Source organism: Ursus americanus, chromosome 25 (genome assembly GCF_024610735.1).
Source record: "Ursus americanus isolate L20-20 chromosome 25, mUrsAme1.1.p, whole genome shotgun sequence".
Classification (NCBI taxonomy): domain Eukaryota; kingdom Metazoa; phylum Chordata; class Mammalia; order Carnivora; family Ursidae; genus Ursus; species Ursus americanus.
Window position 1 is genome coordinate 29,606,698 of NC_142151.1, and position 21,721 is coordinate 29,628,418.

At 40.4% G+C, this 21,721-nt stretch overlaps 1 protein-coding gene across 10 annotated transcripts in view; it reads left to right on the plus strand.

The window, feature by feature from the left end:
* Window positions 1–21,721, plus strand: part of RESF1 (retroelement silencing factor 1) — a 305,299-nt gene that overhangs the window by 181,486 nt on the left and 102,092 nt on the right. For 3 of the 10 annotated variants that reach the window (XM_087855759.1, XM_087855757.1, XM_087855758.1), the window contains exons 5-6: window positions 6,621–6,714; window positions 8,955–9,150. The gene's annotated coding sequence lies outside the window, so the exon portion shown is untranslated. The other 7 variants (XR_006782301.2, XM_045811791.2, XM_087855760.1 and 4 more) reach the window with 6 other exon arrangements.

Below are 21,721 nucleotides of genomic sequence, written 5' to 3' on the forward strand. Positions count from 1 at the left end.
ATGGAGAAAAACACTGAAGTACAAATGGATGAAGGGGAATTGGTGGTTCATCCCTGCACCCAAACCATGTGTATTATTATTGAGTAAGTCTTGAAATCAGGTTGTGAAAGTCCTTCAAGTGTTTTTCAGGATTGTTATTGCTGTTCTTGTTCCTTTCTATTTCCAGGCTCATGTCTTCAATTATTCTCTTCTTGTCAAATCCAAAGGAGATTTTCCTATTTACTTTTCCTTGATATTTAACAAATGGAACATTTTTTACTCACCTAGCTCATTCTCTTTCTTTGCCTGTGTAACAACATTCTCCTGGTTTTCCTTCTTTCTTTCTGGCTATTCCTTTGTATCTTTAAGGCTTATCCTTCTCTTGTGCCATTAAACATTAGAGTTTTTTGAGGCTTTGTCCTCATCACATTTCTCATTTTCCATTTCACATAAGGTAATACTCCTTCATATCCAGAGTTTTAATAAACTTTCAAAAGACTGAAATTTACTTCTCTCTCAGTTAAATAATCTAGCTGTTCCAGGCTGGTGGAGAGTTCTTCTTTACAGATCTTTCAGTGTCTATTTTCCTTCCACTTCGTTCCTTAAACATTGCCTTGGGTAGGGGTTATAACCTGGAGTCTGTTATATTACTTCTCTCTTACTGCCATAATAAATTATCACAAACTGAGCTGCTTAAACAACACCTACTTATTATCTCACAGAATTCACTTCCAAGCCCTTTCAGGTTGTTGGCAGAATTTACTTCCTTTTCATGTTTTCCTTGTGGTCCCTTCCATTTGAGCCAGCAACAGTGAGTTGAGCCTCTCTTGTGCTTTCAGTCTCAGACTACCACCTCTGCCACATCTCTCTGACCTCCTCCCCCATCTTCCTCTTCTGCTTTTAAGGGCTCATATGATTACATTGGGCTGGATCCACCCAGATAATCCAAACTCATTTGCTTATTTTAAGGTCAGCTGATTAGTAATTTTAGTTATCTCTGCAAAATCCCTTTTGTAGGTAGACAACATAACCATGAGGTAACATCAGGAAGTAAAGATTACAAGGGCCAAAATTCTGCCTACTACATTCATGGATAGAATTTAATAATACCATGGATTTGGATGGTGAAGGAGTTTGGGACAGTGGGACAACCCCCCCCCAAACCACCCCCACTTTGGCATTTGGCATGTGGACTATTTTGAGCTGAAGGCAGTTAAGACCTTGTGGCCTTAGGAGAAACTTTTGCCCCTCCCTTTACTATATAGAAGAGTCTAAATTGGAGGGTCTTTCCAGAATAAGGGTTATTAGCAAAGATAAATTTTATCTGAGTGACCCATCTGTATGGCATGGCAAACATCTAATTACCAAACATCTGCTCTTTTCTTATCACCCTGTGAATTACATTCCTTTCCTCTGAAGTCCCAGACCCCTACCCCATTCTCCTTAGTCCAGAATGAAACATAGCACCTCATTTTGCCTATCTTTGGAATTTCCATGTGTATGTGGATTCCTCATACATACGCTATTAAATTTGATGTTCTCCAGTTAATCTGTCTCATGTCAATTTGATTCTTAATCCAGTTAGAAGGACCCTTGAAGGGGACCTTGCTCCCTTGAAGGAATACTTGCTCCCTGATAACGGCAAACAATTAACTCTATTTTCACTAATGTTTTACTGAAATGTACCATATCCTTTGTTGATCGATTAAGAAGAGGGTGTGAAGCAACTAAAGTATTTATCTGGGGTGTTAGAGATTGCAATCTGGAAAACACAGAGTCCATCGAAATCCAAAGTATGCTTGAATTGGGAATTCGCAAATTATGAGTGGGAATCGCAGGCCTATAAAGGCAAAAAACACAAGTTAACGTAATTTGTTTTGGACGAATTCTGATTGGTGCTGGCAGTTTCAACTGACTATCTAATACATGATTGGCTGTTTAGCTAACAAGTATTAGGTTATCTCTATTTCAGTCCAAAGTAGAAGGATGTGTCCCAAGAGGCGGTCCAGTTGCAACTGACAAAAGTCAAAACCTCATGGTATTCTGAGAATTGAAACAGAAGATGTGCATAGGTCTTACTTCCTCAATATCCTTCTAACTCTACTTTGAGTGACTGTCTTAGCAATGGTTACTTCATTTTGAATCTTCTTTCACATCTTTTATTATGAATGTTGTAAATTTGTCAACATAAAAATCACAGGGATTTTCATATTATTAGAGTTAATGCAGATGACCTTGAAATATCATTTTGGTCCATCAGTTAAAAAAAAAAATCACAGCTGTTATTGGATCTGCTACTAGATCTTATTTGTCAATAAAGAAATACATATTACCATGTCACAATTAGTTTTTAAAATATTTTGAGAACTTTCATATTGAACTAATTTCCTTTGTAATCTTATATATTTTACTTTAAGCATTCCCAAACATTATTCTAAGTAGGAGTCTATGGGTTCTACTAAGCTACCAAAGAGGTTTATGGCGCCTAAAAGGAAAAGAATTCCTGTCCTCAGGAATTATGGTCCTTTGTATGGTTGAAATTTGATTATTGCTTTTTCTACATTGCAACTCAAACAAATGAGAATGATAGAGGAATTTTGGGTTAAAGCATTCCCTTAGGCAGAAGTTGCATACAACATTTCTGCTCAGACGTCATTTTGAGAACTGAAATGTGGCAATACTTAGCTGCAAGAGAGCTTGGGGAATGTAGCCTCCAGTTATGTGACCCTGTACCCAGTTAAGTATTATTAACAGGAAGGGGAAACAGAACATAGGAGACATTCAAGAAAAGAAAAAGAAAACCAATGACCTAATTTACAACTTAAATGAATAATAGTTACATTTGTATACCACTATAATTTCCTACTATAGACATGCTAATGATGTCATGCACTTTTCTTTCTTTTTTTAAGATTTATTTATTTATCTTAGAGAGTGTGTGTGCATGGCGGTGGGAGGGGCAGAAGGAGAAAGAGAATTTCAAGCAGACTCCCCATTGAGCACAGAGCCTGACATGGGGCATGATCTCATGACCCTGAGACCATGACCTGAGCCAAATGCTTAACTGACTGAGCCAGCCAGGTGCCCCATGTCATGCACTTTTCTAAAACATGTTTTATAAGTTTAGGAGTTAACAAGCCTTGAGGCTAAGTATTATGCTTTTGAAAGATTGAGATAGTATCTATAGTCAAATTAATTTTGAATTTTTGCTTTTGAATGCTGGGAAACATAGGGAGAGGATGTGTAATTTATGATAGGAGAGACAGCATAGAGCAATCTAATCTTTTGGGGAAATCTTTCCTCAGCCTGAACATCTGGATAACAAGATGTTTTGGCACACTGTTGTAAGTACCCGAAAGAGAAGGCAACGTAGGCGTGCCTGGGTGGCTCAGTCGGTTAAGCATGTGCCTTCGGCTCAGGTCATGGTCTCAGTCAGGGTCTGCTTCTCCCTCTCTCACTCTCTCTCTCTCTCAAATAAATAAATAAAATCTTTACCAAAAAACTTTTTAAGAGAAGGCAGTATAAAGTCTAGCCCTGGATTAAACATACTTTCAAGTCCTAGAGATTGTGTTCCCTTTGCAAGTCTCCTTGCTGGGGATCCTTCAGGGCTGCTATATTGATGAATGCCAGTTGTACTTTAGGATTTGTGGAAAGACCAAACACTTTCAGGAAGTCAGACAAGCATCCCTTATCTAAAGGAGAAAGGAGAAAGTCAGCATAAACACAAAGATACATGGCAGAGAGACCAATGACTTCATCCCAAATACTGCTGTAGCTTCCTCGGCATTAAATCTTGCTGGTAAGCCTTCCTTAGGCTGTATAGGAGGGGGGTGTGCATCCGACTTTCTGGCAATGAAACTCCCTGCCCCTTGGGTTGATTTCTCGCAGCTGATCTGTGTGGCATAGGCTCTGGAAAACCCCTTCTCTGAGCCAAGTGCACCACTCCATCCTCCAGGACACAGTCTAAGTTATGTATTCGTTTACGTAGTGATCTCAAAAACCTATTAAGTAAGTACAGGTATCCCCTGCTTTTCACTCTTCAAAAGGTCTCCTAATGCCATTTAGCTTTTACTAAAGACCTACATTAGTACTTGTTTTCGCTAACTCATAGAAATCTGAAGAAGATTTTTGTGTTCATGAAAAAAGGTGATAAGTTAAAATAGCATTCAGCATTTATTTTACTGCGTGTACCCTGAGCAGCCAGAGTGGCACCACCAAGCTCCTTCCTTGGGAACTACATTGAGTATCTCAGCATTGAGCTGCTTTAGCTTTTAACTATGTCTCTGAGCATCTGTGCTTTATCCCAATTCATTTCATGCATCTGTTAGCAAGATGTGTCCTAAGGAAAGCCTAAAAGGAGTTGTTTTTTGGGTCTGGGAATGCCCAGAAATGTTTCCATATAAATTAATGGTAATTGCTTCCTCACTTTACACCATTTTGGCTTAGGAAAGTTTTCATAGGAATCCTCTACCTTTGGGTAGCAGGAGAAACCTGCACTCCTATCATTCTTTTAGAGGCAGGAAAACTGAACAGAGACAGGTTAAGTGATTTTCCCAAAGTTGTATGGCTAGTGAATGGCATAGCCAAGATCAACCTCAAGGGCAAGGAATATCTCACTACGGCAACTACCCACGTCTGCCCTTTCTTATTCTTAACCACTCAGTCGTATTCCCTTATTTACTTCTTCCTATACAAGCCCTCAAATAAAAAAGGTCTATTTTCTTTGAGAAATTTCCTCTGCGTTAATGGATGTTCTCCCTATTCCAATGGCCTGGGCAAAAAAATTATCTCCTTAGCTTCACTTGGTGCGCTTTTTTTTCACATGTTTTATAGAAAGTTTGCTGACCCCATTCGCTAAATTATTGGTTCTGAGACCAGCAGCAGCAGCCTATCCCGGGAACTTGTTAGAAATCTACATTTTCAGCCCTACTTTAGCCCACTGAATTGGCAATTTTGCAGGCGGTGCTCTTTAATCCTTTTGTAACGAGCTCTCTCAACGATTCTGATGCAAGCGAAAGGCAGAGAACCACTGACAGAGACGGTTTCTCAGTCAGACAAGAGAACGTGCCTTTGTAAATCTCGCCGCCAGGGACTAGAAAGCCAGGCTGGCCACAACCTTACGTATGCGGGAGGCACTAGGACCCGGGCGGACCGCTGCCGCCCACGGCCGGGGGCGGGGCCAAGCTGTACGGGGAGCCGGGGCCTCGCTGCTCGACCCGCCCCTGGAGGCGGACCGAGCTGACTTAAACTCAGGGGCCCGGGAGGCCGAGCGTCCTGCCCGCTTGCCCGCGCTGAGCGTTGCGCCCGTTGGTAAGTGTGGGGCCGGGTGGTTCGCAGCCCCTCGCTAGCCTTCTCGGGTCCCCGGCGGGGCGCTCGGCGCCAGAAGTGCAGGCGCCCGCGGGCTAGGGCCCGGCGCGCGGCGGCGGGCGCTTTTGTTCTGAAGCGAGGACGGAGTCGCGGGGTCGCGGGCGCTCAGGCGGCTCCGGGCCTCGGCCCGGCGGCTCCCGCGCTCGGCCGCCAGCAGCTCGGCCGGCCGCCCCGCTCGTGGCCCTGCGGGCGGCGCGGGACTGGCTGTGGCCAGCCGCGGACGCCGAGCCCGAGCCGGAGGGCGGCGCCTCGCTGGGTGTTTTCTTTAAATTGCCTTACTCCTTGCGGTGGAGGTCGCGGGTGGAGAGAGCGAGTACGCATTTTGTTGAACTACAAGCGGTTGTTTAGGCGGTAGGTGTGAGAAAAGCTTACGTTTTTAATTATTTCCTGTCGTCGGCGTGAAAAAAAAAAAAATCTTTGTTTGGCATTTACTGTTTCTCGAGCGTTCCTTTCCTCCCCACCTCCATTATGCTGACCCTCCTGAAACTGGATTGCTCGGCTTGTATCTATCTCCGAGTGGCCCGCGAACGCCTCTGTTCCGCAGATGCTTTCTGTTCCTCAGCAGTAGTTAGTTCCTCTAGGCATTTTTAAATGCACAAATGCATATCGATTCTAGGTGTTCTCCAGGGATGCGAATGCCCTAAGCAAGTGTCCTTAAGGTCTTGAGTTCAGCAGCAACCTTCAGGGGAATCCTTTCAGTGAAAACAATTCATTTGTGATACTTTAAAGAGCCTATTTTTAAAATAGAACAGCCGGTGATGTGATTCAACTTGGGGTGAATAGGCGGGTCGCAGAGCTTGTTTGGGGGATTTTTCTTTTTAATGTTGGCTGTAAACCGTATGTTTCATTCAGTGTGAACATGCATGAATGTTAAGATTTCAGTTACTTTTTTCTAATGTACAGAGGAGATTCGGATTATCTTAAGTATTCCAGTCAGGAAAATTGCAAAGATAAAGTGTTTTTGTTTTAGAATGGTAAGACAGTAGTGAACCTGGAGGACCGCACATGAATTCTAACTTAAACAGTGAATGGTACTTTAGGCCACACCTAGTTTCTATTTCTGTTACTTTGCACACCTAATACGAATTTTGTAAACTTAGTATGTTTTTGGTGCAACCTTAAAGGAACACAAGTTTTGCACAGCAGTGTCATACCAAGTAAACAGATTAGCATGTGCTTTTATTGTAACTTTAAGGTAAATTTCATATAAATAAAAATATATAAACTTTATATTGAATTATTATTAATTACGAAACGTTTCTTGCTCTTCCTAGGACCAAAGAAGTAAACGCTGTGTGAAGGGGGAACACATGTTTGGAGGGAAATGGGAACGTACACAGTAATAAAAGAGTAAGATTGTACTTATAAGTAAGTATGTTACCTCCAAGTAACCTACTTTAATTAATCTGTTAGGGAATAAAATTATTAATTAAATGAATCAGCATTGGTTAAAAATTAAATGGTAGGACACAATGGATTCGATGACAGCTTGAGGAGAAATACTATGGTTGACATAGCATAGAGAATTCAGTTAATCTTCGTAAGATAAGGGAGAGTAGATAATGGTGAGGTGACTGGTTCAAGTTACTCAGGCAGAGGTCTAAAGATTGTTTCTTGATTTTTTAAAATTTATTTTTATTATTTCTGGCAAGGGATTGGGGTAAAGCAGCACAGAGCACAAGAGAACCATTCTGTGAGATACCAACCTAGAAAGCCGGAGTGATCACCTCCAGTGCTTCCATTCTGTAAACACCAAGTTGCATTAGGAAATATTCTGTAGTAATTGAGACCATGGCCTTGCAATCGATTGCTGAGCTTCAGATCTTGGCTCTACCATTTATTATCTATACAACCTTGGGGAAATTATTTAATCTTTTGCCTCAGTTTTCTTATCTGTAAAATGGGGATGACAGAGCACCTAGCTCATAACGTTGGGATAAGTTATATGATTTTTATTCATATAACACACTTGGAACAGCTGCTCGCTGTAAGTGGTAAGTGGTCAGTAAATTTTAGCTGTTGACCTGTTAGAGGAAAGATATGTTATGGTCTAAGACAACAGTATGTCTAATAGGAAATTCAGTTTGCTCATTTAAGCTCTACGTTTATCAACTCTTTACCAGCTTTGTGTTGATTAAACCCTTCACTATAGATCCTTCTGTAGGTTCAAATTTTGTAGGGAAGTACCAAACACAGCTCTCGTTTTTACCTGCAGGCCTAATTTGTTGTTGTTGTTGTTTTTTGAAAGATTTTATTTATTTATTTGACAGAGACAGCCAGCGAGAGAGGGAACACAAGCAGGGGGGGTGGGAGAGGAAGAAGCAGGCTCCTAGCGGAGGAGCCTGATGTGGGGCTCGATCCCATAATGCCGGGATCACGCCCTGAGCCGAAGGCAGACGCTTAACGACTGTGCCACTCAGGCGCCCCTACCTGCAGGCTTAATTTGAAATCAGGAATGCCTCTATTAAATTCCTTATTTAGGGCTGATTTGCCCAAAAGCCTTGTTTTTCCATATTATTGTGTGATGAACAGGAATCTCTTCCCGTTTAAATTGTCGATGTCTTGCACAAATAGTGCAGATGTTTAGGGAATTGATCTTGCTTTTAAAAAGATACTTATCGGGGGCACCTGGGTGGCTCAGTCAGTTAAATATCTGACTTTGGCTAGGGTCATGGTATTTAGGGCTGATTTGCCCAAAAGCCTTGTTTTTCCATATTATTGTGTGATGAACAGGAATCTCTTCCCGTTTAAATTGTCGATGTCTTGCACAAATAGTGCAGATGTTTAGGGAATTGATCTTGCTTTTAAAAAGATACTTACCGGGGGCACCTGGGTGGCTCAGTCAGTTAAATATCTGACTTTGGCTAGGGTCATGGTCTCAGGGTCCTGGGATTGAGCCCCATGTCTGGCTCTGCATCCAGCTCTGCTCAGCTCTGCTCTGTCCAGCTCCTCCCCGTTCTGTGCTGGGGGATGGCATCGTTTGCTTATCCTCCTTCCTCCCCACTCCTGCACGCACCCATGCTCGCTCTCTCAAATAAGTGATGTAATCTTTAAAAATAAGTAAAAAGGTATTTATAAAGGTGAATTTCCAGATTTTTTTTGTGTGTGTAACGAGGCCTTCTCCACCCTCCTGCCCCAATCCCCCTATGCAAGGCATACTCTGAAACAGACATGGAAAACATTCAGTTTGAGATAGAGAGACACAGTTTACCAACTCTGTCTCCAGAAATGCAAGTTAAAATTTACTTTGTAATAAGCCTTGCAAAGAAAGAAGTAATCTTGTGGACTTTGAAGAATTCTAAATGCTTTGTTGGGAGGGAGCGTTGTGTGTATATTCTTGAGATCTTAAGTGTGCTTGTAAATGGAAGAGCAATGTTGGAGGCTGGCCTGTAGAGGTAAATGTCTCAAGTGAGACACTGGCTTGTAGTTATAATGACTACAGAGATTTAACGACAATCTCTAGGATTCTCTTGAGATGTATTAAATTACAAGACTTTATTTCTAAGTAAAATCTTTATGGTTAAGGTTGCAAAGTGTGTTATAAGAACTATTGTCCACCTTAGCTTTTAAGAAACAAACAAATCATAAGCAAATTATTTTTTTTTAAGCCCCAAAAGGTAATTTATTGGATCACATCATTTAGAAGTTCAAGTAGCTGCATCTTCGACTGGATCTATCATCTGAATCTAAGGAAAGAATATTTTAACGACTTTTGAGACACTCCATCTTTGAGCTCTGCTGTGTTCAGCATTGACTTCATTCTCAGACACACCTCCCTTCTTTAAGTGGCTGCAGCATCTCCAGGTATATATCCAGATAGCTTCAACTTGGACATGCCTTGTGTTTGGTTGCTTTACCAAAAGTCTATAATTTCATTGGCTTTCATTGGGTCATGTGCACATATGTGCTAATAACAGGGAAATGCTGTGTTTGGTTTTTTAAACTACGGTTCAGAGATGTAATTCATATACCATATTCACTAATTCAGTTTGTCCATTTACAGAGTACAGTGATTTTCAATGTATTCACATGGTTTGCAACCATCACTGCAATCAATTTTAGAACAATTTCTTGACCCCCCAGAACAATCTCCATGCTCACTAATGATGTTGACTCAAATGACGATGAGGCTGTAAAGCGACCTAAAGGGTTTCTTTGGCGTCTTAGGGACTGCAATCTGGAACACAGAGTTGACTGAAATCCAGAGTGTGCTCCAACGGGTGGGGAGTGCAGGGTTATATAGGCAGAAACCACAAGGTTACATAACTTGTTTTGGAAGAATAATGATTGGTGCTAGCAGAATTTAAACTAACTGTAATACACGATTGACTGTTTGGCTAATAGGCATTAACACTCTCTCTATTTCAGTCCAAAGTAGGAGGGTGTGTTCCAGGAGGTGGTCTAGTTGCAGTTGACAAAAGTCAAAAGTTCATGGTGTTCCAAAAATTGAAACAAGACGAGCACAGGCCCTATTTCCCTAATATCCTTCTGACTCTATTTAGAGTGACTCTTAGTAGTGCTTACTCTGTTTTGGAATCTTGTTTCACAAATCACTCTCCACTCACCCCCAACCCAAGCATTCCCAGGCAACTATTAATCTAGTTTCTGTCTCTAGGTTTGTGTGTTCTGCACATTTCTTATAGATGAATTAATAATATATGATCTTTGTGACCTTTCTCTCACCTCACTTGTTGTTTCCAAGGTTTATCCATGTTGAAGTATGTATGTACTTCACTGCTTTGGCCAAGTAATAGTCCATTGTATGGATATGCCACATTTTGTTTATCCTTTCATCAGTTAACAGGCACTTGGGTACTGTAAGTAATGCTGCTGTGAGCATTCACGTACAAGTGTTTGTGCAGACATACAGTTTTAATTCTCTTGGGTATATACATATCTAGGAGCAGAATTGCTTCATCATATGATAACTATATTTGATCTTTTGGGAAACTGCCAGAGTGTTCTTCCAACTAGTTGAACCATTTATCTTCTCAGCAGCAATGCATAGTTCTGGTATGTCCACATCCATGGCAAACACTTGTCTTTTTGTGGTATGGCAGTGTTTTCGATTGGTGGTTTATGATGTTGAACATCTTTTTTATGTGCATATTTGCTCTTTGTAGATCTTTGGGAAAATTTGTCTATTCAGAATCTTTGTTGACTTTCAATTTGAGTTGTCTTTGTATTGTTGAGTTGTAAGAGTTCTTTATTGAATTCTGTTCCACTGATAATTGTCTATCCTGTTTAGTACCACATGGTTTTGTTATTGTAGGTTTGTAGTAAGTTTTGAAGTTGGAAAGTGCGAGTCCCCCAGATTTACTCTTTTCAAAATGAATTTTAGGATCAGGTTCTCAATTTCTGAAAAGAAGGCATCTGGGATTTTGGTAAGGATTGCACTGAATCTGTGGATGAGTTTGGGAGTATTGCCACCTTAACAGTATTAAATCCTTTATTTCATTGAATATGGGGTGTTTTTCCATTTTCTTAGATCTTTAATTTCTTTTTTTTTTTTTAATTTTATTTATTTATTTGACAGAGAGAGAGAGAGCCAGCAAGAGAGGGAACACAAGCAGGGGGAGTGGGAGAGGAAGAAGCAGGCTCCCAGCAGAGGAGCCTGATGTGGGGCTCGATCCCAGGACTCCGGGATCACGCCCTGAGCCGAAGGCAAACACTTAACAACTGAGCCACCCAGGCGCCCCTAATTTCTTTTTTTTTTAATAAAACTTTTTTTTTTTTTTTTAAATAAACTCCATACCCAACTTTGGGCTCGAACTCACCACTCCGAGATCAAGAGTTTTATGCTCTACCAACCCAGCCAGCCAGGCACTCCTGGTCTTTAATTTCTTGTAGCAGTGTTTTATAGAGTATAAATTTCTCATTTTTGTTAAATTTTTCCAAAATGTTTGATTCTTTTTAATGATACTGTAATGGATTGTTTTCTAGAGTAAGTGTTGTTTAGAAATACATTTGGTTTTTGTATTTTGAGCTTGTACTAGGCAACCTAGCTAAACTACTTATGTTAGTTTTTTTAGTGGATTCCTTACAGGTTTCTATATACAAGATGATGTCGTCTGCAGTTAGAGGTAGTTTTACTTCTTTATTTCCAATCGGATATCTTTTTTAGTTTTTTTTATTTGCTTAACTGCCATGGTTTTTTGCTTAACCCTCTTGTACAGTATTGAATGGAAGTAGCAAGAACAGACATCTCTGTCTTGTTCCTGATCTCTTACAGGTTAACCATTCAGTCTTCATTGTTCATTATGATGTAAGCTGTAGGTTTTTTGTAGATGCCTTTCATCAAATCAAAGAAATTCCCTTCTGTTTCTAGTTGAGTGTTTTTATCATGAAAAGGTGTTGGATTTGAAGGTGCATTTAATTTCCACCTATTAGATCCTTCTGCATCTACTGAGATGATCATGTGGTTTTTATTCTTTATTGATATGTTATATAACATTGATTTTTTTTTTTTAAAGATTTTATTTATTTATGTGACAGAGAGACAGCCAGTGAGAGAGGGAACACAGCAGGGGAGTGGGAGAGGAAGAAGCAGGCTCCCAGCGGAGGAGCCCCACGTGGGACTTGATCCCGGAACGCCGGGATCATGCCCTGAGCCAAAGGCAGACGCTTAACGACTGCGCTACCCAGGCGCCCCATAACATTGATTTTTTTTTTAACTTTGAACCAATCTTACATTTCAGGGATAGTTCACACTTGGTTGTGGCGTATAATTTTTTATTTTTTTTAAAGATTTTTTATTTATTTATTTGACAGAGATAGACAGCCAGCGAGAGTGGGAACACAAGCAGGGGGAGTGGGAGAGGAAGAAGCAGGCTCCCAGCGGAGGAGCTGGATGTGGGACTCTATCCCAGAACGCCGGGATCACGCCCTGAGCCGAAGGCAGACACCTAACGACTGCGCTACCCAGGTGCCCCTGTGGCGTATAATTTTTATATGCTGCTGTATTTGGTGTGCTAGTACTTTGTTGAGGATTTTTTGCATCTGTATTTGTAAGAGATTGGTCTCTAGTTTTATTGTGATTTCTTTTCTGGTTTTGCTATTAGGATAATATTGACCTCATAGAATTAACTTGGGGGGCGCCTGGGTGGCACAGCGGTTAAGCGTCTGCCTTCGGCTCAGGGCGTGATCCCGGTGTTATGGGATCGAGCCCCACATCAGGCTCTTCCACTATGAGCCTGCTTCTTCCTCTCCCACTCCCCCTGCTTGTGTTCCCTCTCTCGCTGGCTGTCTCTATCTCTGTCAAATAAATAAATAAAATTAAAAAAAAAAAAAAAGAATTGGGAAGTGTTCCCTCCTCTTTTGTGTTTTAGAAAAGTTTGTAGAATTGGTTTTTAATATTTAAATTTTTTGTATGATTCACCAGAAAGCTATCTGGGACTAACCATTTCTTTTTGGGTAATTTTCTGGTTACTAATTCAGTCTCTTTATAGGCCTATTTAGATTTCCTGTATCTTCTACAGTCAGTTTTGGTCAGTGTGTCTTTTGGGGTTGTACACTCAATTCCATTGTACGTGTGGGGGGAGGTTCCCCCCACACCAACAACAAGCAACTCTCTGAGGACATGATGTGGGTATCCTACAATTCAACACAATTCTGACACTATATACCTGGAAGTAGCATCAGATTCTATAGCTTGAGGACTGAGTCCCACAAGACTGTCCTCGCCCCCCATTTAAGATACCAGTTCCAAGCCCAGGTTGTCCCTTCTGCTTCTGACCAACAGGCCACAGATTGGAGGTTTCTGTGACCCTCCTTGGACTTCAGATACCAGTCACAAGTCCAGATTGTTAACCGTACTTCTGACTAACTGTCTGTAGATCAGAGGTTTCCACAAACCCTTCTGTGGAGTCTATTAATTTGCTAGAGAGGCTCACAGAACTCAGAGTCATTTTACTTACTAGGTTACTGGTTTATTGCAAAGGATTTTAAAGGATATGAATAAGTGGTCGTAGAAGAAATGCATAGAGTGAGGTATGTAGGCAGGAGAGTGGAATTTCTCTGCCGCCTCTGAGCATGCCACTCTCCCCAAATCTTCATGTGTTCACAAACCTAGAAGCCCTCTGAATCCTGTCTTTTGGGTTTTTTTTTGAGGCTTCATTACATGGTCATGATTGATTAAAAACATTGGCCATTGATTCAACCTCCCATCTATCTCTCCTTTGCTTTCTAGGGGTGGGGTGGGACTGAAAAGTGCCAGTCCCCTAATCACATGGCTGGTTTTCTTGGCAAATAGACACCATCTTTTGGTGTAGTCTAAAAGTCACCTTATTAACATAACCAAAGGCACCTTCCTTCATCACATCCCTTAGGAAAACCTAAGGATTTTAGGAACTTTGTGCCGGAAATGGGGACAAAGATCAAATACATATTTCTTAATATAAATTGCAATATCACAGGGGTTTGTTCATTTCATCCAAATTATCAAATATATTGGCATACAGTTGCTCATAGTATTCTCTCTATTTTCAGTGAAGGGTTGGTAGTAATGTCTCTATTTCCTGGTTTTAGTAATTTGAGACTTTTTTCTTGGTTAGTTTAGATAAAAGTTTATCAATTTTGTTAATCTTTTCAAAGACCCCAGTTTTGGTTTTGTTCCTTTTCTCTATTTTTATATTCTCATGGCTAAAGTTTATGACAGCAAAGGACACAATATATGACCAACAGAGAAAAGAGAGAAGGCACAGGCAAAGTCCATGGAGGGGAGGTGCATGTTTCCAGGTTCTCCTTCCACAAGTACTGCATGGGTATGCCATCTCCACAGCTACAGATGGCAGGGACAGATGGTCTCCGAAGCATTTATGTACATTAGAAATTCTTTAGGACCCCAAAAACTATTTGTTTATGTAGGTTATATCAAATCTGCTTCTGCCTTCAATTTTTAGCCATGTCCTATTTTAGATGAGTAGTTGAGGGTGTTTATTGGATACTTCAAGTAGGCCACTGCTTTATGACAGTGCTAAAGATTCGCTGTCACAACTTCTATTGTTTTTTTACATTTTCCTTCCATGTGACCATGTTTTTGGACAAAGTTTGTGGCTAGGGTGGCTTAGAGCATAATTGATCAGTTCACAATTGAGTGATTGTCGTGGCTTCTCACCAAAACTTGCATGCTCCCCTGTGCTGGTTGGAGAAGGAAGACAGTAGACCCAGGGGATCAGGGTTGGGGGAGGAGGCAGAAACTAGTAATCTAATTTACCCCAGGCTGTTGCTACCTACCACCCTTAGTCAACATACTGTTGGCCAGTGGAAGATCTTAATCTAAGGACTCTTACAGCTCTTCAGTAGCTGCTGATTTTGGGAGTGAATGTCCTTGGGAGTGGTGTCCTTTGGGCCAAGGCTTATATACCTTATCCTTTAGTCATGATTTTCTTTGGTTTCCTGATAAGGCAAAGCAGAGTTCTCGTGTATGTATTTTCTAGACTACAGTTACGGCTCTGGATTTAAGTGGATATGTTATTCCTTGCCTGACCTTGCTAACAAGAAAATAGATTCTGTCCTATAGGTCTCTTCTGGTACTTCAGGTCCCCTTGCTTCATTAATCTCAGCCTTTAGTTTTATAAAATCTGGATCTTAACTCCATGCCAACAAAATGCCTCTGTTAACATTCTTGCAACCCAAACTTTAAACTAAACCTGGGACAACCAGAGTAGACAATAGAATGTGGTCTGTAGTGACAGAGGTACTGAGAGTGTGTAAAAATTCTCAGATTTTTCTTTGGGCCAATTCAGCCTGCTTTTTTGGTACCTATTTAGTTCTGTTCAGAGAGTTCGTCCACCTCAAGAGGCACAGAATTGGCTCACTCCTGTTACAATAGCAATACTTAGACTCCTAGTACTCTTTGTACTCCAACAGCATATTGCATCTTAGGTACCTTATACTTGCCTGACAAACTACTCGTGTACTTGAGGCACTTGTCAGGGATTTCTAGATATTTGAGACCACTACCCCTCTAATGAATCCTGTTTTCTTAATGCATCCTGTTTCCTTCCTTACCTGGAACACTCTAAAATGAGTTGCTAGGCAGAACTCCAAGGAAGGGTAACTGACTTTTTCATATGTGTTCTGGGATCTTTAATTCCCACTTCAGGGTATAGTACAACTATAAAGGTAGTCTGAAATTTGTCTCTGACCTTTTCTCTAGAGACACAAGAAAGTAGCTTAAACTTTTTAGCCCAAATGATAGTCAAATGCATTGCTCTGAACTTCATGCTGGCCAGTTACAATGGGATATATGTGATTGCCAACACCCCATGCTGTACCTAGATTAATCAGTCAGCAAAAGTAGAGCAGTTTATTTCCCCTTCACTTGTTCTTCTAGGGAGCAAGCCATCACTCTCATTGGTGAACCTTGATGATACCTGGGACATACTTCGCTTGCTTCCATCTGTGTGGGGAGCCTGGTTGTGGTCTGACCTCCACAAAAGGCCTGATCATCCTGCCAGGGATCAGGGTCAAGTCACTCTTTTCCAATGTTGCCTAAGAGAAAGTAAAGTTAATTAGGATATTTGATTGAGTATCCTGTGCTTCTGAATAGAATTTGTAGCTGGACACGTGAAAGATGGAGGGTGGAGATGTAGGGGGGCAGCTTCACCATGGTACTCTGATTACCTTTGTCTTCTCATGGGCCGAATAGGCAGAGCCTAATCTCTGTCTGACCCATATCTTGGCAGGACACCCAGCAGGTCCTCCTGGAACAAAGGTTGATAACACTTGTGAGAAATGGCCGCAGGTTTTTTTTTTTTTCTGCTGCTCTGGTGTCAGTTGAGCACAGTTTACCACCTCCCTTAGCCTTGAGATAGCTGCAGGCTATAAAATGACTACAGTTTGGAGTTGGCTCCTCAGCTGCCTGTGTTCTTAAACACGTTGGTATCACCCTCTGGGAATAGGGACACTGATGTTGGTTTTTCTGTTTTAAGTTGCATGTGAAATTATAGTCTTGTCTCTTTCTGTCTCTGGCGGTGTGGAGTCGTCACAGCTGTGATAGTAGGACTTGCAGCCCTGCTAGCTGTGGCAGTACTGCATGGCGTCATTCATATGTTCTGTCAGTTCAATGTGATCATGTATTTAAAGCATTCGGTGCAGTTCTTAATATATAGTAAATTCTCAAATGTTAGCTGTTACTTACAGAGTTGTATTATAAATAACACAAAACTTAGAATATTCTTGAAAGCCTAATTCAAGGATTGATAGCCTAACTCCTCCCATGATTAACGATACAAACAACCAGGGGTAGAATAGGCTGAGTAAATCATGATACTTTGGCATTCCTGAAAAGTGTCTCTTACACCAAAGTGTTGGTATTTGTGGTTTTGTTGATGTTATAGAAGTATCTGTAGCTTTTTGTAATGCAAATCAGTTTTTCTTTTTCTTTTTTAGATTTATTTACTTATTTGACAGAGAGAGAGCATGTGCACAAGCAGGGGAAGTGACAGAGGGAGAAGCAGGATCCCCACTGAGCAGGGAGCCTGATGTGGGGCTCAGTCCCATCCTGACCTGAGCTGAAGGCAGACACTTAACCAACTGAGCCACCCAGGCACCCCATCAAATCGGTTTTTCAATGAAAAATACTGGCTTTCCTCAATTTAACCACATCAGTGGACACTCCAAATAAATTCTGGTTGTGGAACACATTAGAAGTGGAACTTAAAAAGCCATAAAGGAGAGTTCCAATTTAAAATACCAGAATTTCTAGTTTGGGTTTTTTTGTTGTTGTTGTTTGTTTGTTTTTTTCAGGTAGGAGAAGAGTATTCTATATATTTCTTAAGAAGTTTCTGTATTTTTGAAGTACTGAAAGGCTTACAGATGGAATTGATGTGATGTTTATGGTTGACAACAGATCTGAAGGTAGGAGTTGGGAACTTTTTCCCCATCTAGAAGTTGAAATAGGGACTTCTTTTTAACTTGGTGTTCAGCACTTACAGATAATGTTTATTCGTTTGACAAACATTTATTGAAGCCTGCCAGACATTGTCTAGATTTGCATCTTTTGTGTTGCTCTGAGATGGTCTTTTTTTATGCCTGCCATTTTGGCTATTAATAGCATTGTCTTTCACTTTAATAATGTTCCAGTTTCTTTGATAAATAGTCACCCTTGTATATAAAACAATTCTTGATGTGACTTAGTTTGTCCTATTCTTTCTTACTATTTCATCTGACCTATAATAGGCCTGGCCATGGCAAACCATAACATAACAGGTCCCTTTTCATAGTGTTTTGTTTATGGGTGTGTGTGCTTGAGCGTTCGTGTTTAAGATAAATATTAATATGATTATTCCTCCAAGCTATGATTTTTAGTTATTTTTTGCTTTGTAAATTTCTGTAATAAGGCTAAATTACAAATAAAGGAAGCTGTTGGGTTGACAGTTTTTCATTTAAACTACATTCTTTGCATTATATGGATATAGGATACTTTAAAATGAAAAGACAATTCACAAATCTTTTCTTAACCTTGGTGAAGTCTTTATGAAATTTTTATATGAAAATCACATGCATTGTTACATATTGTCTCCTGCAGCTATTTGATTCTTTTTTTTTCCTGCTTCAGAAATTAATTTTGCAATTCATAGCTTACTGTTCATAACTTCTTATATTTTGAATTTTTAGTGACTTGCTTTCTTCCAGTTTTCTCATAGGATGTAATAGTAATAGTATCGTAAAATTTAAAGCCCCAAACTGGCAAACGTAAAGGTAGTTTGTCTAGGGGCACCTGGGTGGCTCAGTCAGTTAAGTTGCTGACTCTTGATTTTGGCTCTGGTCATGATCTCAGGGTCCTGGGATGGAGCCTGTGTGGGGCTACACGCTCAGCAGGGAGTCTGCTTGAGGATTCTCTCTCCCTCTGCCCCTCCCCCTGCACGTGCTCTAGCGTGTGTGCGTGCAAACGCTTTCTCTCTGTCTCTCTCTCTCTCTCAGATAAATAAATCTTACTATTTCCAGTATGTAAAAAAAAAATTTTTTTTTTTAGTTAAAACTTTTAAGACCTTTTATGATGACATACAAGGAAACCTCCATGTATCCTCTCTTTGGGGTAGGAGTGTGTGAATTGACTCTGATACAAGGGCTGCTTGCCTCCCAGTGGAGGCCATCACATCTTAACAGCATCAACATACTTATATTACCTGTTCAGACTGCAAAACCTGCCAGATAGGTGGGGTTAGTAGAACCAAACTTTGTGGTAACTATATCTAGAGTCATTATTCAGAGTGTGCTAATTTTACTATAGCTAGTAATAGCAAGGATGTTCCTAGAATTTCCCACAATTGAATATAAAAATCTGTGTTTTGGTGGCTTGATGACATCTGCTCCCATTACTGGGCTGCTTGCTGATCTGATCCTTTGACTACTTGACAAAAGTACTTGAACTGTTGCCAAAGTGGAGAGAGCCTTAAGCCTACAGGCAATCAATGGACAATTATGTACTAACCTACAACTTAAGATACTCAATTTGTTTCATTCCCTACTAGAAACAAATGTGGGTGTATATAATGTGTTCCGTACTTCTCTTTCCTTGTTGCCTTTTATTTTCATGCTCTCTTAAGGTGTTTTTAATTGTTTTATCTTTTTGTTGGATTGACCCTTTTATGGTTATAAAATATCTCTCTTTATCTCTAGTAAGATTTGGGTGTTTTGTCTGATAATTAGCGTAGACCTTCCGCAGTTCTGTGTGTGTATGATATGATACCTTTTTTATTCTTTCACTGTTTGTATCTTTGGATCTAAAGTGTGTCTGTTGGAGACAGCATTTAGTTAGGTTTTTGTTTTTTTTTTTAATCTAGTCTGACATTCTCTGTCTTTTGGATTGTTTAATCCATTCACATTTAATGTTATTGATATAATGGGATTTACATCTGCTGTTTATACTTTTGTTTTCTAGGTCTTGTATCTTTTTTCCCTCCCTTAGTATTTTCTTTAGCATTGCATGAGTATTTTCTAGTGTACATCTTAATTTCCTTAATGGCTTTTTTCACTGTATATTTTGTAGATGCACAAATTACTTTTAAAAATCATTTTTATCTATCCCTTTAAAGGTGTTAAGTATTTAAAATCTGACTTATGCTTGTGATTTTAAACCATACTAAAAGACTGTCATTGGTACAGAGGTAGAATAGTAAAGAATATGGGGCCCAGTGAGGTTTATTCTTTCGAATTCTGCCAGTCCTAGAGTATGTGTGTACCTGTGTGAATGACCTAATCCCGTAGAGACAGGTTGATACCAGGAATAAAGGGAAGGGGAGTAGAATTTTATTTATTTTTGTTTATAATTTTTTAGATTTTATTTATTTATTAGAGGTCATAAGCAGGGGGAGGGGCAGAGGGAGAAGCAGACTCCCCGCTGATCAGGGAGCCTGATGTGGGACTCGATCCCAGGACCCTGGGATCATGACCTGAGCTGAAGGCAGACACTTAACCGACTGAGCCACCCATGTGCCCTGGGAGTAGGATTTTAAATGTAGAGATTTGGTAGGAGGAAGGTCAGCTCTGTTACTGGAGATGCATATTACATTTACAAGGGTAGGCTTTATAGATTTGATGATGGGATGATGGCAGATGATGCTATTTTTTCTCTCTGAAATATAAGCAAGCTGAGTTAGGGCAGGGGAACATGAGTGTGGGTTGGAGTGGCTGGGGACCAGGGAGGAGAGAAGAGATCTTAGAGAATAGGGGAAATTTAGTGAAACAAAGTAGAAATGGAATTGTTGAGCAGTGTTAAGTTTGATGTTTGTGTTCATGAAGTAAAATCAGTCTGCTAGCTTGTGCGATTCCCCCACCATCCAGAAAACTTCAGCTACTCCTGTGCAGAGAAGGAGATTCTTAAGTTCAGCCATACGTGGGGTTTTTCAGGTGAGTGCCATGATTGTCACAGGAAGGGTGATGATGGAGTGGGGTGGAGATTTTGGCACAAAGTTAATTTTTTCAAGAGAAATTAAAATGATAGATCATACAAATCTTGTCTCTGGTAATCTCCATTACAATATATTCTCAAAAGGTTTAATACTTGGTATCTGAAAGTAGAGACTCTGTAGTCAGAAAAAAGTCCAGCAAACAGCCTTTGACTCCCTCCCTCTAAATAGGTAGTTCAAGGATGATTTTCTAGGCTTCAGGGTTTTTTTTTTGCCAGTAAAGAAGAGAGAGGAAAAAAGTAACCCCATGTTGGTCCTCCAGGGCTGCCCTAATGTAACAGACTGGGTGGCTTAAATAACATATCTGTTTCTCACAGTTTCAGTCTGGAAGTCCAAGATCAAGGTGTTTGGTTTCTCCCGAGCGTCTGAGCTTGTGGTCAGCCGCCTCCTCTATGTGACCTCACATGGTCTTTCCTCTGTGTGCATATGCCTGATGTCTCTCTTATTAGGACACCAGTCCTATTGGATTAGGCCCTATCCTTATTACCTCACTTAAATGTAATTATCTCCCTGAAAGGCCTGTCTCCAAATACAGTCACATTGCAGGTTAGGGCTTCAACATAGCTTCAACATACGAATTTGGTGGTGGAACGACACAATTTACTCCATAACAACCTCTCACCCCAAGTATGCATAAGAACTAAGAATTTATTAGTCATCATTAACTCTAGTAGAAGTGCTACTTTGTATTATGCATCTGCCTGATCATTCAGTTGTGTGTTATTTTTTTTTATCTTTTAAGTAAACTCTACCCCCAACATGGGACTCCAGACTCATGACCCTAAGGTCAGGAGTCTCATGCTCTACCGACTGAAGCAGCCAGGTGCCCCCAGTCAGTTGTGTCTTCCTTTCCTGGGAGAAGGCATGTGAGGAGTACACAGATCTATCTCTCTGGGAGATGTTCTTTTTTTTCTTTCATTTTTTTTTTCTTTAAATTCAATTATAGTACATCATTAGTTTCAGATGGAGAGTCGGTTATTCATTAGTTGCATATAATACCCAGTACTCATCACGTCACATGCCCTCTTTAATGCCCATCACCTAGTTACCCCATTCCCCCACCTACCTCCCTTCTAGCAACCCTCAGTTTGCTTCCTAGAGTTAAGAGTCTCTCATGGTTTGTCTCCCTTTCTGATTTCTTCCGGTTCAGTTTTTCTGGGATCTGTTTTTAATCCAGAAGCATACATGCCTTCTTCAGTCTTGTTTTTCCTCTTAGTGAGAACACTATGACCCATAACTTAATAGATCTCAAAGAGCTGTAGATCGTTTTGGATTTTCTACATAACCTCTGTGAATAGTTAGTTTTATGTTTTCCTTCCTAATTCTTATACTTCCCAGGATCTCCAGTACAGTGATGAATAGAAGGGGCAATAGTGGTGTATGTTTTATTGTCAATCTAAATGTTTAAAGTTACCATGTATCTAAGGAAATTTCTGTTGTTGGTCAGTTTTCTTCAAATG